The sequence below is a fragment of the Coffea eugenioides genome, chromosome 2, assembly GCF_003713205.1.
Source record: "Coffea eugenioides isolate CCC68of chromosome 2, Ceug_1.0, whole genome shotgun sequence".
In the NCBI taxonomy this organism is placed as follows: domain Eukaryota; kingdom Viridiplantae; phylum Streptophyta; class Magnoliopsida; order Gentianales; family Rubiaceae; genus Coffea; species Coffea eugenioides.
This window is the reverse complement of record NC_040036.1, coordinates 67204524-67211149: the sequence shown is the minus strand read 5'-3', so window position 1 is coordinate 67211149 and position 6626 is coordinate 67204524.

Genomic DNA, 6626 nt, shown 5'->3' with positions numbered 1-6626 from the left:
GAAATCTGAATATATTAAGTTATTGAATTGTTAAGTGTTAAATCAAATATTTTTGAGTGTATATCACATTCAGTAATAACTGAATAGTTTATCACTTATTTTTTAGAGTAAGTTTTACCTAAAAAATTCAGTGCCACTTAATTAATTTAGATGTTCAATTTTTTGTTATCAAATATGACTAAACATATTAAGATCTGAACCCCTTATATTTAAGTGTTGAATTGGGTTATCAAACAAGGCCTAATCTTATGTATACTGACGGTATATATACTATTATCCATGACATGTGTGCAAAAGTTGGATCCATGACATGTGTACAAAAGTTGAATTTCAAATTTAAATTTTGTATAATTATCATTCATCCAATACTTGAGTACATACACTGTTAATGTAAGAAAGATTAATCCTTAATTTTGTTTATCTTCGGTAAGATGGTGTAAAGTCTATTTGGATGAGTGCAGTAGTGACTTTTCGTTAACTTGGATGGTTGCCTTATGCTATTTACTTGAGTGCTAGTTATTATATTGACTACTATTTGCTTCTTTACATTGTACGAATATTTGTCATGACTAAAGTACTGAAGTATTAATGCAACACATTTATGATGTATAGCTTTATATTTTAGCATAAACATTCATTTAAGCATTATAAAACAAAAGCCCTAAGCCCTCTAGTCGAGTTTGGGGTTTTCTACTATATATATTTTCATATTACACTATGTTATATAATTTCTCAAAGTAACAAGAATTTTTTTCAATACTCAAACTCCCTATTTTATTAGTTACTACAAAATTCCAGTGATTGGATTTCTATGTTTATTTATATAGGAAATAAAATATTCAAATTCAAATAAATAAATTTTGGATTGAATTACTATTCATCTATTGTATTTTCATGCAAATGGAAGGCAAGAATAGTCTATGGAAAGATGATGGTTTAATTTGATATTATTTAAGAAGAAGTTCAAATGTCGGTGTGGGCTAAATAAATCAACGGAAAGTCTTGGTTCTATTAAAAAAGTCAGTGAAGGTGATGAGCCAGATATAAAAGATAGGACTAAAAACATTCAAAGTTGGGGGAGTCATGATGATTCTAGTTACAGCAAGGTTAATCATTTATTCATCATTAAAGACATTCGAAATTTCATCTCTGATGACACTTTTTTAGTTAAGGATAGTAATGGAGACAATTTTTTCATATATTTTGATATTGAAAATCAAATTTTTGAGATTGACAACAATCAAATTGTTCCAGACAGTGAGATATTTTAAAAGTTGAATTCTTGTTAATTATTGCATGAACGTGGTGTCAATCAGATAAATAGTATAGCAAGAGCGAAACATAAAAAGTTCTAATGGATTATTCTTTGCCCTCTAGTCGGAGGAACCAATCAGTTACAAATCGCTGGTCGAGCAAGGATTTGGTTGACATTTTGAATTTTTTTTTTTCAGCCTAGAGGGTCAATAACTTCATAACCATAAAACAATATGTACACCATGTAAGTACAAACTGAGGTAATGACCTACCGTGGCAAGCCACAGATGGCAGCAAAGCTAGCATATCAAAGCTTTGACAATTTGACATCAACTCTTTTTTGGCTGCAACATTTCATTATTCAATTTTTGAATAATGAAGTAGTTAAAATAGAATCTACATGTATGATTTAGAAACCTCAAAGTTACTACCTTACTCTTGGCTTTATATTACTCTTGACTCTTTTTTTCCCCCTTTTTTTGGCCCTATATATCGAGAGGATTGGAGGAATCGTGCCGGGTTAAAACTGTTAAGTGTAATGACATTTAACCCCTTGAATTAGGGGCTGGTCACATTTTGCCCAGTAAATTTAATATATTAGCTGTTTATCCCACGACTTAATGATACTATGACAATATGCCATACATATCACTTTGTGCCCTTGAGTATGCCTAATGCATGGACTAATATTTCTTCCATGTGTTCCTCTCTTTTTTTTTTCTCACTTTTACTCCATTCTAATATGATACCCCTTTTTCTGTTCTACTAATATTAATCTTAGACTTAAATTAGATACTTTATATGACCTTTAACTCATTTTTGTTTCCTTTCTAGTTGGTTCACATTGAATAATTATTTTTTAGGACTAAATTAATGATTAATATAGTGACTATATAAGTTTTTTGTTACCATTAATTGATACCGCTAGTATAGATTAACATTCTTGTTCTTGTTAGCCATTTTGTTGATGTAATAGAAACCTAGTATAAATATGACTAATAAAGAATTTTGTCATGATGAATTAATTATTAACAATGACATATAAAACAAAAAAAAGGGAGAGAATTAAAATCCATTGATAAGGTAAAATAAGTATAAAAGTTTATTAATAGTAATTGAGGAGAGATAAGTAAGGCATGACGAAATGGATTATAGAAAAAAATAAAAGTGCCTAGGTATATAGAATGGATTAACTTTTTATGCACTAATAATGTAGTAATTTTTCACACTAGCAATTTTGGATGAATGCCACGTGTATATGATTTGCATTTCAAATTTGAATTCATGTTATGTGACAATGGTCTAAACCCGCTCATGTAAATAAATAAATAAATTATAAACCGATAGTATATAAAAAAGTTATGCATAAAGAATTTCACATGACGCAAGTAATGTTAAACTAATCTTTTTGGCTTTGTATGGATTAAGAGTATTGTAATGGATAATTTTTTTTATTCGGTCAAATGGCTTGACCGGATAAGAATAACTCAATCTCATATGGATAGTCAATTTTATGAGAATACAATATAGGATTCGCGTTTGGATAGTATGTTCTATCCTTGCAAGTATAAATTTTTTTTTACCACCGATTTTTTGACTATATCACATTATTCACCTAAATTTGCAACCTCAGGCAACAAAAGTTGACTGTATGTGCATTTAATTTGCAGGGGCTAAATAGTTTTTCATTAAATTATATGAAACCAGCATTAATACATATTACATCACTTTCAATACAGAGAATTGGACACACTCTTGTGATGCAAGCATATACCAATTAGGAAACGTACACACATGACAGAAACAAGTTGAACTCTTGCAATTTAAAATGAGGCTGACTACTTGGATTAACGTTATTCGCCTCACATATTTATTAATATGCAATGGTCATAAATTCATTTACCCTCTCACCTTCGTCTCGCACTCCAATACGAATTCCACATTCCGTTTGCCAGTTCATCCCTCATTTTATGCCATTCATTGGCCTCTTCTTATGAGGCACTTAGGGGTTGAATTTCTGGCATTGGTGGGACCCCTCCTTCTCCCTCGATATCCATCTCTTGATCATGATAATTGAATATGTCATCATCTGGCAATTCATCCCGTATGAAATTGTGTAAAGTGCAGCAAGCTATCACCACATTTATCTGTGTATTCATATAAAAATTAGGTACAGGACCGCGTAGGATGGCGAATCTCCTATTAAGCACCACAAAGCATCTCTCAATTACATTTCTAAGTGATGAATGACGAGTATTGAAAAGTTGCTTCGGGGAGGAAAACCCACGTCGACCCTGTGCAGGTTGTCGAGATGTTCCACGATAAGGTGCAAGGAATCCAGGAATATTTCTGTATGCTGAGTCCACAAGGTAGTATTTTCCTAGAAACACCAGAATAAAGGTCAAATATAAGTAAAAACACACTCGGTCTCAAGTCATATACTCACATACCACAGTTGCACAGAAGCAAAACAATTTGAAAAAGAATTGAGTGCACCTGGAGGGGGTATCGAAAAATGTGTAGGTCCTGTTAGTGCTCCATCCAAGACGCGTGCATCATGGGCGCTTCCTTCCCAACCAGTATAAATATATGAAAAGCGCATATCAAAATCACAAATGGCTAGTACATTTTGAGTTGCTTGGCCATGCTTATTCGTGTACGCCACTTGCTCTCCGGGTGAAGGATGTGCTGGAACATGTGTACCATCCATTGCACCTACAACATTCTATAGATTTTGAACCCAAAAGTTAGTTGCTTAGCGCATAAGTCACAATTTGAACACAATCATTGGATTATGATGTAATATTTTTGGAAAAAAATCACAAGCAATACTATATATTACTAGTATAAATTTCTTCTATAAATACTATACCATAAACCACTGGGCGAATTTCCGACCGGTGTAAATCTTAGGATGAACCTCGTTCTACCGTCTTGGACGAATGAGAATTTTCCCAACTCACAAAGCCCCCGTAACACCTCGTGAATGTTCCTACATATGGTCTCCGGGGAATGTTGGAATCGCTCAGCAAGGCACCGCATTCAATGATTGTGACTTAACATAACTAATGTCATGCATAATACTTCCTCTACGAGGACTCTTTTTTGGGAATTTTGCGAGACATATCCCCCACTCACAAGAATGTCACATAGGCGCATGAAAGAATCCATTGTTATTCTACAGTTCTCAAGTACTCTTGCAGGATGGCCATGAATAACTTCTTGCACATAATCTCTGCTAGTTAGCATGCTATTTTGGCATGGTAGAGGCAATATATATCCGGCAAGCCGTTCAGCCACAGGGTTGAATAGAATAACCATTGCCCATGGATAAGTTGCTAGTCCTTGTCTTCGTTATCATCATAATTCGATGATGATCCCAAGTATTCCATCTGCCATCCATGTTCCTAATTTGGTCGTGAATCAAACCTGGTGTACAATTCATTAAAGAAGCTCTGGCTAATTTGTTGCAGAATGACTAAAAAGTATTTTTTAATCAAATAAATCGCTTGGGAAACGTAGAAATGATTTTAGATGTATCTAATGTATAATACCAAACATAATCCGCTTAAAAAATTTGAAAATCATCAACAACCAACAATAGTATCCAACATTAATTTAAGAAACCGACTAGGTAGTAATTAAGTATATGCATATACACATATACATCTCCAAATTTTCCAGGTTTGTAACTCTCATGCAATAAATAATTTGAACTACAATTACATATATATATATATATATATATGAGTATGAATACGGACCATGACCATTTCACCTTAATTTTAAAATTGCCCAACACCAGAGATATGGCTATGATAAGTTATAAATTAGCAATACTGGGGTATGGAAGTAGATACTGAGAGGTTTGGTCGCCGTAGACGAAGCAGGATTCCTATAGCAGCTTTTCTTATTGGGTTTGTGAATTTAGTAGCAACTATGAAAACATAGTAGAAACTGCTATAAAATTTAGCTTTATATAAATTAGACTGGAAACATGTTTTGTAACTATTTGATGCTATCGACACTACACATAGTGTACACTTTGAATCATTATGACGGGCTGGGTAAAAAAAGTTGCTGCCAAATAGTGCATCGCGTGTTAGTAGCTTGTTATTGATTGATAGATCTTTACTACTACTCATACAACTTAGTGGAAAAAGCCAATAGTGAGCAGAATCCTACTGGGGCCATAATTAATGTTAAAGGCCATCTGAGCTCCCGTGAAGATCCAAAGACCCATGTGCATTTCCTGCAAATAAACTATTGAGCGACTTATGTGGGACCATCTGCATCCCAAAGTTTCAAAAAAATCCAGCAAACTGTTTAATTCAGGTGCAAACTTGCAAATTTGTCCGTATTGAAAAGCTACTCAATTCCATATTTAGCCCCTTTGGCTGCGGGACAAATTGTGGGCCAGGAGTTATTAAAAAAATGATATGGACATAAGCAGGGGCAAACTGAATTTGTGTGCCATCCATGGGTTTCAGACTATAGAGTTTACACAAGTTTCAAATTCCTACTTTTAGGCACAAGTTAACATATATATATATAAGGTTTACCTGTGACATATATATATATATATACAAATCCAAAATAGCTGATCAACATTTTTGGTTAAGAACTGGAGCTAAAAAATCTGCTGGTATGTAAATGAATACAATTGTCCTCAGTCATAAATTGTAACCCAACAATGGGAGTAGCAACCAGCTCGAACAACATATAAAATTAGTACAAGTACACCATCAAATTCATAAGTCATAGCGATTAAAAGTCTCAATTACATACATACTACAACTGTATCTCTAATGGCAAGCTAATTAGATATAAATCCGCAGGACTGGAAAATTTTTTGGTTGAGACAAGCAATCCAAAATTGGTCACCAATGACACGGTTATCCCAACCCAGCCAAGTTTCCTCAAATAGTAAATGACACCAGCAACTCGCAACAACTATTTCGGGTCAAGAATGGTGTCAGCATACCAATATTGGAAGCCTTCATCGGACTGAAGAAACATGTGGCAGCACCTCTAACTATTTTCAAACTCTTTCATGCATGCAAGTGGTTTTCAGAACCACAGATCAATTGGCTCATGTTTTGGGTAGCTTTGGTCCCAAATCTTTAGCGCCACTACACACCACTCATTTCGTCTAGCGTTTTCCTCAATTTTGATCTGTGACAATTTGCCAATGTTGGTTGCTGCGTCTCGCAGAGCTTCCCCGGTCTTCTGAGACTTAGTGCTTCTTGAACCATCATAGGATGACGTCCCCCGACTCGATACCGGTCGTTTACCCGGCTGCTAGCAATGAATTTGACTTCTTCATCAAGAACAAGAATATAAACATCCTCCCCCCAAAGTCTGAAGTAGGT